Source organism: Canis lupus, chromosome 32 (assembly GCF_048164855.1).
Source record: "Canis lupus baileyi chromosome 32, mCanLup2.hap1, whole genome shotgun sequence".
Taxonomy (NCBI): Eukaryota; Metazoa; Chordata; class Mammalia; order Carnivora; family Canidae; genus Canis; species Canis lupus.
The window spans coordinates 1,782,620-1,794,862 of NC_132869.1; the positions used below are offsets into that span (position 1 = coordinate 1,782,620).

The 12,243-nt window shown below is 49.8% G+C and overlaps 1 long non-coding RNA gene across 1 annotated transcript in view; it reads right to left on the reverse strand.

Moving 5' to 3' along the window:
• LOC140622804 (uncharacterized) overlaps positions 1–11,214 on the reverse strand; it is a 36,142-nt gene extending 24,928 nt beyond the window's left edge. The window contains exon 1 of the long non-coding RNA XR_012022467.1: positions 10,948–11,214. This is a non-coding gene — a long non-coding RNA (uncharacterized lncRNA). The remainder of the gene's footprint in view (positions 1–10,947) is intronic.
• Positions 11,215–12,243: the final 1,029 nt, after the last annotated feature.

Consider the following 12,243-nt stretch of genomic DNA (forward strand, 5'->3'; position numbering starts at 1 on the left):
GGACTCAGGCTGTGTCCCCCGGGCCAGGTGGAGCTGGGACAGAGAGACAGCCAGGGAGCTTCAGGTCACTAGGGTCTGTGCACAGCGACCTGGGAGGTCTGTGCTCCCTCTGTCCTGAGGGCCAAGGATGGCCGAGTTCCGGAGCACTTCCTCCCGTCCCAGCATCCCCGTGCCTGTGTGCCTGGGGCACAGAGGGCCTGTGGGGCGGTCAGTGTGGCCCTGGAAGGGATGTCAGGACACCAGGCCCTGGTGTTGTGCCCAAGATTGTAAATCAGGGAAACCACCAAGGAGCCCACACTGATGGAAACTCCCGAGGGTTTCTTTAAAAGCTGGAGCTTGGGTGTAATTTCACCAAACACAGCGGAGCAGGGACGTGGATCCTGAGACTAAGAGGCATAGCAGCTTTATAGGGCCAGTGGCCCATGGGATATACAGAAAATTGCACAGTCATGCTGGTCCACACGCAGGTGGCCAATTGAATTACACCTGACCAAATAGTATCCACTTCAGCTGGCCTATTACTTTGGTCAGAATCCTCGCACAGCTTTGGGGAGCACAAAGCAGGGTTACATTGTTATGAGCCAATTTCCGATTAGGGTGTGCCTAGCCGCCTGACTAGGGTGGGGCAGCGCCTTAAGCAATAAGCAGCTATGTGGGGGTCATAGGGGAGGAGGTGGGTGTAGCACAAAATGGAATCAGTCCTGCTCTGCTTGTCCAGGGGTAGGGGATTTTTGTTAACTTTCCTGGGTCCCACACTTGCAGCTCACGAACCTGGGCCACCCTCCCCAGGTGGACTCAGCCTGCACACCTTGTGGTGCTGGATCTCTGACACCAGCATGTGGAGGGCACCCTCCTCGCCCTAGTGAGTAGGGGCTGGGTGAGCATGGGGATCGCCACAAGGCCAGGCAGCACAGGGGACCGAGAACCCAGCCCAGACCCCAACTCGACTCCCATACACATGCAGCAATAGGGCTCCCCGCCATGGGCAGCCAGCTCCTCAGGATCTCCCCCCAGGGCGGCGCTGAGGTCTGGCTCCATGCTGGAGAGGCATCTGGGAGAAGAGAAACAGCAGGTGATCAGCGGGACCCCCTGAGGACATGGGAATTTGGCTGAGTCGGACCTTCCAGCTCAGCTGACCCTCCAGTGGAAAGTCACTGCAGGAGCGAGCCCCGGTCGGCAAGGAGAGCCCAACTATCTGCCCAGCTCCAGCACCAGAAATGATGTTGTGCCAACCATTTCGGCATTTGGGTGACCCAGCCAGAGGATCCGATAGCTGCACGTGATATCTGAATGTGATAGACACACACACAACCCAAAACCAACAAAAGTCGGAATCCCCCCAATGTTGTCAAACAGCAGCCGGATAGTTACATACACGATGCTGTGGTCCCCAATAGGATACATGGTAGATGCTATAAACCATGACTACAGAGGTACTGGAGGCACGGAGCTGTGCCTGCTGGGTTTCAAAAAGGAGCACAGAGAGGCAGGAAGCATCCTACGGAGGGGGTGTCCCTCCTAGGAAAGGACACCAGGTCCCTGTGTAGGCTACAGATGGTGAAATCTGTCCTCCTCTCTTTCAGCTTCTGGTTTTCCTCCTCTTTTGTTCTTCCTAATTCTAGTTTAGCCTCCACCCTGCATCCAAGACAATGACCAAAGAGGCTTCGTTATGACATCGCGTCCTAAAAGGAGGCCGAGCTCTGGCTACCGGGTTCAGAATTGGTCATTGCCTAGGTGTATGCTGATCCCCCGAACTTGTGGCTTCACGGCTCTTCTCTCCCTGCAGAACGAGGGGAACCACAGGTCTTACAATGAAAGACGCCCACTTTCACTGGGGCAGTACTATCCCTTGTGGAGGACGTCATCTAGGCCAAGTAGGACAAAAGTAGGCCAGTGGGGCGATCAAGAATAGTTCGCAGGTGAGACATAGGCAAACACTTACCTTTGATGTCATGCTTTATTTGTTCATCCATTTATTATTTGTTAAATATTTTCGTTTCATGTCCTCTCTATACCCAACATGGAGTTCAAACTCACAACCCTGAGATCAATCCCCCAACCAGGCCAGCCAGGCACCCCACTGCCATGTTTCATAACTCTTTGCTTCCTTGACTATCTCTGCATCCACCTGGAACATTAAGTCCTGGACGGGAAGCTTTAGTTACCTCCGAATCCTAGAACATTCTCACTGTATCCCAATCCTAGATTGACATTTACCATTGAATAGCACTTTAAATAAATAGTCAGTAAAATAACTACTACAGTAAAGGAAATTATGAACTATTCACGTGTGTGGGCCCTGCTCCCTGGGCTCCTAGGGAAGCTATGGTTTCTTTCACATTGATCAGGTCCAAATGACACCACCACACCTCAAAGCGTGGGCTCAGTTTCTGCCCTGACACATGCAAGACCCCTGCATCAATTAACATGTATCAATCAAGCAAAGAGAGCCTGACCGGCTTGGTGTTGTTCGTACTAACATGGGACTCTTGTTCTTGGGGTAGCAAGTTCTAGCCCCATGTTGGCTGTAGAGATTACAGAAAAATAAAATCTTAAAAACAATCAATCAGTTGATCTTGGGGAGACACAGCCCCGGATCCCACAAGGGCAGACAGTCAACTGAAGGGTCTACGCACAATATTATAAACAACAGTGCACAAAATCTGAACTTTCAGAAGTCTCCTAGAGTGGGGGACACACCAGCCTTAAGGTGTTCAGGTGGAGAAGTAGGGGGCAATCCCTGGAGAAACAGGGCGGGCTCAGGATCCCAAGGGTCCCAAGGATAGTAGCGCCAACTGTTCCCAGGCACAGGAGCAGGAACCCGGCTGAGAGCAGCACACTCGGGCCAACTGTCTGCCCTGTGTGGCCATAAGCTGCAAACCCCTGTGCAGTCACAGGGCCCTGTTCCTGGGACAGACCAGCAAAGGCCAGGAGTGCGAGGACACCCTCCCAGGCAGGAAGAGCACAGGGCTCCACCAGGGCAGCCCCTAAAATTTGGAGTTTTAAAATTCAGTCACTTGTCTGTGGGAAGGCTGAGAAAATTGAGGCCGTTCCACTTTAAGTTCACTGTTAGCACAAGAACTGCCATCCGAGGACCCTGTGAATAAGAGCTAAAATTTACATTTCTTCAGTTACAGGAAAAAAAGAAAAAAACACGTTACAGCCTAAGGTGTATTAGAAAGCTCCATATTAGAATGAGAACAAAGCTCAATGCCCTTGAAGGCCTCATATCAAAATGTAAACAGAACTTTAGGAATTGCTCCAGCCCTTCTGGAGGTCCCTGAGACCAGGCCTTAAACCTAAGCTAAAACCCACCTCGGGGTCCAAGTCCTTGCTCCACTATGTGGGGTATACTTGGACCCAAGCTCGAGTTTGTAAATCAACCCTCCTGTGTTTGCATTGGTGTTGGCTCCTTATTTGTTTCTCCGATTCAGAATCTTGGGCACAAGACACTCATGTCCCCTCCCCACCTGGGCTTATCCCCTGTCCCCTCCAACCCAGGGTGACCCTCAGTCACGTCCCGCCGACAGCAGCTTGCACAAGCCCTCACAGATGTCCCACGGCCACGGTCGGCACTCTGGCTGTCCCCGGCCTCCCAGGAGAAGAAAGGAGGTTTCGGTAGGACACATTCCCATGGTGGCCCCAGGGCTCCCTGCCCAGGATGGCAGCTGGGGACAGGCCGTGGTCTGTGTCCCTGATGCCAGCTCCTCCTCCCTGGTTTTCCTGCAGGAAATGAAGGAGGAGGCCTCCTCTCCTCCAGGGACATCATGCAGATAGACCTGGACATCAACAGGACGTTCGGCAGCCAAATAATGTTTTGGGATTGCTAGGGGGTGGGGTGTGGCTGCTGAGTCAGGGGGCTTCAGGGCCCCGGGGGAGTCCCAGAGGCTTCTGGGTAGGGAACACAGGGCTTAAGAGGCCGGGGGAAGCAACAGCAGCCAGCAACACACCACTGTACGGTAGGGTGCCAGGGATGACCACCGTGCCCCAAAACCCGGGGCTTCGGGGATGAGGAGGTCACTACGTTGGCTCCTCTAGGGGTTTTCATGGGAGCTGAACCCCAAAGGGGTGAGGGACAGCCCCTTGAAAAGCAGGGGGCTGCGGTAGGGCCCGTGGAGGGCAGTAAATGGACCTGGGGGCCAGGCGGCATGGCAGTGGCTGGAGCAGGACACACATCCATCCGATGAGGGCCGGACGGGTCAGGGAGACACCCACACTTGGTGTTTTATATATATCTAAATTCTATGCATTTAATTTGAGACAATTTGCAATTTGTAAACATACATAGTATGATGATCCCCAGATAATGCCCCCGGTCCAGCCAGCGCCCTTCACTGACTACACGGGGCCCCAGGGGCAGGTGTCACAGCAAACCCCAGACTGAGGTCGCCTTTATCTGTATACGTATCCGTGTGCATCTGAGAGAATGTGGATGCCCTGTGTCGGCAGGCCCCCCACGCCATCCCCCCTCATTCCCCACCCCCACACCTTCCCCCTTCATCATCATCCCCAATGGCATCCCACCTATACCATCCCCCTCACACCCACACAGCCCCACACAATCCCCACCCACACCACACCCCCACCATCCCCCCTACACCATACCCCACACGCCACCACCATCACGCCCCTGCCCCCACAACATCCACCCCCACACCATCTGCCCCCAGCAAGGACTCAGTGCAGCTGCCCCTTGTGGGACATACTCAGCCTCACCAGGGATCTCTGGACACCCCGCTCCCATCAGAAGACCGGGTTTTCCATGGAGTACCCAGGGGTGGCATGAAGGAGGGAAGGCAGGGAGCCCCTGACAGGGTGGGTGCAGGTGAGTGGTGCAGAGTTCCCACTGTGCCCTGCCTCCACCCACTGTCCCTCCTGGAGGGCGGCACACCCTGCATCGGACACCAGCCCCTAACCAGAGGGACATTGGCTGGCCTGGCCCCGAACTCTGTGGGGGCTGTGGGGATTTGAGCCCCTCCAGGCCCAACACAATGACTAATGAGATACAACCCCCCAATGGCCCTGGCCAGCCCTGGATTCTGGCCCCAGGCTGAGAGAGTCCTCCCACAGCTGGATGTGGCCTATTGGGCCCTGGGCATGCCCAACACGTGCCTAGGTCGCTGAACTAGGGCAGGCCTGGGGATTCCGGGACACCCCAGGTTGGGGAGAGGAGGGGTAGGCGGTGGGCCCCACCCACACCAACACCAGGAGCACGGCTCCACCAGGTTCTGGGGTCCCACGGGGCCCAAGTCCGGGGTCCAGCTGCCCTGAGGGGCCCAGCGCAGGAGCCCATGACCTGCAAGTCCAGGTCAGCTCTGCTGTACTAAGAACCGTCTCTCAGGCTGAAACCTCAGGACACGTCCGCACCCGGTGTCGAAACATGTTCCGAGGTGGGGGACTCCAGCACCAGACCCCACCCCACATGTGATTCTTGCCCTCCCCTAACGGACAGAATGGTCTCCCTCCCCAGGGGAAGGCGCACACCCTCGGCTCTGAGCCCTTTTGGTGTAGAAAGTCAACAGAGTGTTGTGGTGCGAAAATGCACAGTCCGCCCCTTTCTGTGTCTCCCAGAACTCTGTGCAGAGTGTGAGGAGAGACCCCGAGAGAGGAGGAGGGGGTACATCCACGCCCCAAACAGCCCCTGCAGTGGCACTGCCAGCCACACCCAGCTGACATCCCCACGTGCATTCCAGGGGTGGCCAGACGCCAGAGTCAGGCCCCACAGACTTTACTGGGACTCAGCCTGTGCCCCGCAGGCCAGGAGGGATGGGACAGAGTGACAGCCAGGGAGCCTCAGGTCACCAGGGTCTGTGGAAAGTGACCTGGGACGTTTGTGCTCCCTCTGTCTAGGGGGCCGGGGCTGGCCGGATTCCAGGGCACTTCCTCCCCTCCCCGAACCCCTGTGCCTGTGTGCCTGGGGCACAGAGGACCTGCGGGGCGGTAGCGTGGCCCTGGAAGGGATGTCAGGATAACAGGGCCTTGTGTTGTGCCCAAGATGGCGAATCCGAGAAACCACCAAGGAGCCCACACCAATGCAAACTCCCGAGGGTTTCTTTACAAGCTGGAGCTTGGGTCCAAGTGCACTGGACACAGAGGAGTAGGGACTTGGACACCGAGACTAAGAGGCGTAGCAGCTTTATAGGAGCCAGTGGCCCATGGGAATGCTGAAAGATGCGTAGTCATGTCGGTCCACATGCAGGTGGCCGATTGAATTACACTTTACCCTATAGTATCGACTTGAACTGGCCTATTACTTTAGTCAGAATTGGCATGCAGTTTTATGGGGCACAAACCAGGGTTACATTGTTATGAGCCATTTTCGAATTAGGGTGTGCCCAGCGGCTTGAGTCGGGTGGGGCAGCGCCTTAAGCTATAAGCAAGTCATGTGGGGTCATAAGGGAGATGACAGGTGGAGCACAAAATGGAATCAGTCCTGCTCTGCTTGTCCAGAGGTAAGGGATTTTTGTTAAATATCCTGGGTCCCACACTGCAGCTCACGCACGTGGGCCACCCTCACAAGGTGTACTCGGCGTGCACAACTTGTGGTGCTAGATCTCTCACACCAGGGTGTGGAGGGAACCCGCCTTGCTCTAGTGAGTAGGGGCTGGGTGAGTATGGGGCTCATCCTGAAGGCCAAGCAGCACAGGGGACCGAGGAACCCCAGCCCAGTCCCCACCCAGACTCCCAAACACAGGCAGCCCCAGGGCTCCCCCCGCATGTGCAGGGCGGCCCCAACGTCTGGCTCCCTGATGGAGAGGCATCAGGGAGAAGATAAGCAGCCAGCGTATGGGAGGACCCACTGCCGCACATGGGAATATGGCCAAGCCAGACCTTCCAACTCAGCTGACCCTCCAGCGGAAAGTCACTGCTCGAGGGAGCCCTGGGTCCGCCAGGAGAGCCTAGCTACCCACCTAGCACCACACCAGAAATGATGTTGTGCCAACCATTTCAGCATTTCGGTGACCCACCCAGAGGATCAGATAGCTGCACGTGATAGCTACATGTGATAGACACACACACCCCAAAACCAACAGAAGTCGGAATCCCCCCCAATGTTGTCTAACAGGAGCCAGATGGTTACATACACGACGCTGTTGTCCCCAGTGGGATACATGGAAGATGCAATAAACCATGACTGCAGAGGTGCTAGAGATACAGAGATGTGCTTGCTGGTTTCCAACAAAGAGCACAGAGGTGCAGGAAGAATCCTACGGAAGGGAGGCCCCTTCATGGAAAGGACACCATGTCCCTGTGAGGGCTACGGACGGTGAAATCTGTCCTCCTCTCTCTTAGCTTCTGGTTTTCCTCCTAAATGCCATTTTCCTCAATCATAAGACCAAATATTTATTTTATGTTTTTAAATTCCTTTTTATTGGAGTCCAATTTGTATGAATTCTTGCTTCAGCAAGGGTGTCATTCAGGAGAGAAGGAGAGAGAAAGATTTTCTGGACAGTCAACATATCAAGGATTTCATGACCACTTAACCAGTCCAGTAAGGGATTAAGAGGGACTCTTCTAGTGGGGGACAAAAAGAGACCAAAAGCAATAAAGACTAGAGAGGACCAGAGAACGTCACCAGAAACACCAACTCTTCTGGTAACAAAGTTCATATCTGTGAATAATCACTCTGAATGCTGATAGACTAAATGTTCCAATCAAAAGATATAGGGTATCAAAGTGGCTTAAAACACAGGATCCGGGATACCTGGGTGGTTCAAGGGGTTGAGCATCTGCCTTTGACTCAGGCTGTGATCCTGGAGTCTGGGATCGTGTCCCATATTGGGCTCCTGGGGGGGAGTCTGCTTCTCTCTCTCCCTAATTTTCGGCCTCTCTCTCTCTCTCTCTGATAAATAAAATCGTTATTAAAAAAAACAAGATCCATCTGTATGCTGCCTACAATATGCTCACCTTAGACCTATAGACACCAGCAGATTGATAGTCAGGGGAGGGAAAATCATCTACCACACTAATGGATATCAAAAGAAAGCTGGAGGACCCATACTTATATCAGACAAACGATATTTGAAACGAAAACCTGGGGGACACCTGGTGGCTCAGTGGTTGAGCATCTGCCGTCGGCTCAGGGTGTGATCCTGGGATCCCAGGATCGAGTCCCACATCACCCTCCCTTTGGGGAGCCTGCCTCTCCCTCTGCCTATGTTTCTGCATCTGCTTCTCTGTGTATCTCTCAAAAATAAATAAATAATATATTTAAATCTCAAAAAGAAACAACAAATATTGTAAGAGATGAAGAAGAACATTATTTCATAATTATAAAGACTATCAAGATCAAACAACTATTTATGCTGCCAACATGAGTACCTAAATATAGAAACCGATTAACAACAAACGTATAGGAAATCACTGATAATAATACACTGACAGAGGATTCCAACACCCACTTATGGCAATGGACCGATCGTCTATGCAGAAAATCAACAAGGGAACAATAGCCTTGACACACTGGACCACAGGGACTCAACAGATATAGTTAGAATATTAGATCCAAAAGGAAAATAAACATTCTGTTCAATTGCATATGGGACATTCTCCAGAACAGATCATATCAAGGCCCACAAATCAGCCCTCAACAGGTACAACAGGTACAAGAATGTTGATTTTACACCCTGTACATTTTCAGACCAAGGCGCTATGAAACTGGAAGTCGACAGTAAGAAAAAAATTGGACAGACCAAAAATACGTGGAGTTTATGATCATCCTACTAGAGAATGAATGGAGCAACCAGAAAATTAAAGAGGTAATTTAAAACAAATGAAAATGAAAACATGTTTCTCCATAAAAAAAAAAAAAAAAGAAAACATGTTTCTCTAAACCTCTGGGATGTAGCAAAGGCAGTCCTAAGAGGGAAGTACATAGCAATACAGGCCTACCTCAAGAAACAAGAAGTCTCCAATACACATCGTAACCCTACACCTGAAGGAGCTGAAAAAGGAATAGCAAACAAAGACTAAAGCCTACAAAAGAAGGGAAAAAATTAAGATCAGAGCAGAAATAAACAATACAGAAACAAAAAAACAGTAGAATGGAATAACAGAACTAAGAGCTAGTTCTTTAAAATAAGTAATAAAATGGATCAAGCCCTAGCCAGCCTTATCAACAAGAAAAGAGAAAAGACCTAAATAAATAAAATCACAAATGAGAGAAGAGAGATCACAATCAACACCAGAAAAATAAGACAATTATAAGGGGATACTATGAAAGATTATACGCTAACAAACTGGGAGACCTGGAAGAAATGAACAAATCCCTAGAAATGTGCAAATGAGCAAAACTGAAATAAGAAGAAATAGAAAGTATGAACAGACCCATTACTAGCAAAGGAATTGAATCAGCAAGGCATCTGGGAGACTCAGTGGTTGAGCATGTGTTTGGCTCACGTCATGATCCCGGGGTCCTAGGGGTTCAAGTCCCACATCAGGTTCCCCGCATGGAGCCTCATTTTCCCTCTGCCTATACCTCTGCATCTTTGTGTCTCTCATGAATACATAAATAAAATATTTAAAAAAGAAAAAAGATAAAAAGTTGAGAAAGGACCCAAATAAAATCAGATGAGAAAAGAGAAATAAAAACCAACACTAGAGAAATACAAACGAATATAAGAGAATATGATGAAAAATTATATGCCAGCAACTAGAACATGAAAGAAATAGATCAATTCCTAGAAATATATAACATAGCAAAAATGAAAAACGAAGAAATAAGAAATTTGAACAGACAGTTACCAGCAAAGAAATTGAATCAGCAATCAGGGTTCTCCCAACAGGAGACGCTTAGATCAATAGAACAGAATGGAAAGCCAAAACAAGATACAAACCTGTATCTATGAACCATAAAGTATAACAAGGCAGGAAGGAATATCCAATGGCAGAAAGACAGTCTCTTCAATAAACCCTAACACTGACCCCAGGATAAGAATAAATGGTGTTGGGAAAACCAGGCAGCCACATGCAGAAGAATGAAACTGGACCACATTCTTACACCATATATATAAAAAATAAATTCAAAATGGATGAAAGACCTAAATGTAAGACCTGAAACCATACAAAGAAGCAAAGATAGGAAGCAACGTCTTTGACATTGGCCACTGATTTTTCTTTCTAGATATGCCACTGAGGTGAGGGAACAAAAGCAAAAATGCTATTGGGACTTCATCAAAATGAAAAGCTTCCGCAAAATGAAGGAAACAACCAAAGCTAAAAGGCAACATACAAAATGAAAGGAGATATTGGTAAACAACACATCCACTAAAGAGTTAGTATGCAAAACACATAAAGGAAATATAAATCTCAAGATCCTAAAAACAAATTATGCAACTAGAGATGGCCAGATAAATGAATGGACTTTGTCTCTGACAAGACAGCCAGATGGCCACCAGACTCACGGAAAGACACAAAGCGTCACTCATCATCAGGGAAATGCAAAACAAAACCACAATTATATGTCACCTGAGAGCCCTCATAATGGCTAAAATTAACAACACAAGAAACAACAGGTGTTGATGAGGCTTTGGAGAAAGGGTAGCCTCCTTACATTCCTGGTGGGCATGCGAACAGATTTAGCCACTGTGGAAAACAGTGTGGAGGGTCCTTGAGAAGTTAAAAAAATTGGATCCCTGGGTGGTGCAATGGTTTGGTACCTGTCTTTGGTCCAGGGTGCGACCCTAACCCCACCTCCAAACCTCCTGCCCTAAACCCTAAAGCATAACCCTAACCCTAACTCTAAATACTGTCACTAACCCTAACCTCATTCCCTAATCCCTAACCCCCACCCTAACTCCTAACCACTGACCCTTACCCTTATCCCTCACCCTAACATCTAATCCGTAACCATCAGGTTAATCACAAACACCTAACATCTAACCTAAGCCAAACCACCAACTGCCTCACCTCCCCTGACCCTACCATTCATTCTACCCATTCACTTACCCTGTGGTTCTGAGGAGTCCCTTCTGATATGGATGAAGCTCCCAATGTCTTGTGCTCTTTTTGTTCAGTCTCCTTATTTATTCTCTGTGATGCTCCTGAGAAGGGAGTCACATCCATCATTTCCTTCCTGAATGCTCACTGTCAGGACACAGCAACCCCACAATAGAATAAAAACTGAGCCCAGTCCAAGGGCAGGAAGCCCCTATTAGAACAGATCTCAATGCCCTTGAAGGCCCCATATCAAAATGTAAACAGAACTTGAGGAATTACTCCAGCCCTTCGGGAGTTCCCCGAGACCAACTCTTAAAAATAAGCTAAAACCCACCTCCCGGTCCAAGTCCCCGCTCCACTGTGTTGGGTATACTTGGACACAAGCTCGAGCTTGTAAATAAACCCTCATGTGTTTGCATTGGTGTTGGCTTCTTGGTGATTTCTCAGATTCACAATCTTGGGCACAACAGTCTGAGATAAAAAAAGAAAACCAAAAGAAGCTCGGACGCAGGTAGAGTGAACGCAGGGTTCTGAGCGAAGCCACGGAGACCCGGGGGCTTCGGGGTTCTTCTGTGGAGGCCCCAGCAGACTGGGGGGCGGGATGCTCAGCTCCAGAGCCAGAGGACCCAGTGTCCCCACCGGCATCCCACCCATCAGGGCCAGGAATCAGGGAGCAGCACAGTGCCACCCGCAGGAGCCCAGAGGCGCTGACGCCCACCCCGACTCTGACCCCCACAGGTGCAACTCCCAGGCAGATGTGCACCTGACAATCAGCACCAAGGCCCATCCCCAGACCCCACGCAGACCATTCGCTGCCCCCAAGTTGCCAGACCACAGAGGCTGCAAAGCTTCAGCTCTGCCTGGAAAGTAGGGTCTAGATTCCTTTGTACTTTGTGCTCTATTTTTAATTATTTTCTTTGATTCTTTTTTATTAATTGCCTTATTTTAATTTTATGTATGTACCTTATATATTTCTTATTTTTACTTTTATGGTAGTTTAATTGTGTTTCATATTTTGGGATTTAGAATCTTTTAACAATCAGGCCAAAATAATCTGGTGGGTTTTTTTGGAAGGCAGTTGTTATTGTTTTTCTTGGTTTTTCTTTTTCTTCCTTCTTTCTTTTCTGGAAAAAATAATGAGATGGAGAAATTCTCCTCCATAAAATAACATGAGGTAGTACTCACAGCCAGGAAGTTCATCAATACACATATATGATGTCTAACTACAGTTTAAAACAATGATTATAAAGATTGCAGCTGGGCTGGAAAAAGAGCACAGAAGCAAACTAGAGAATCCCTTACTGT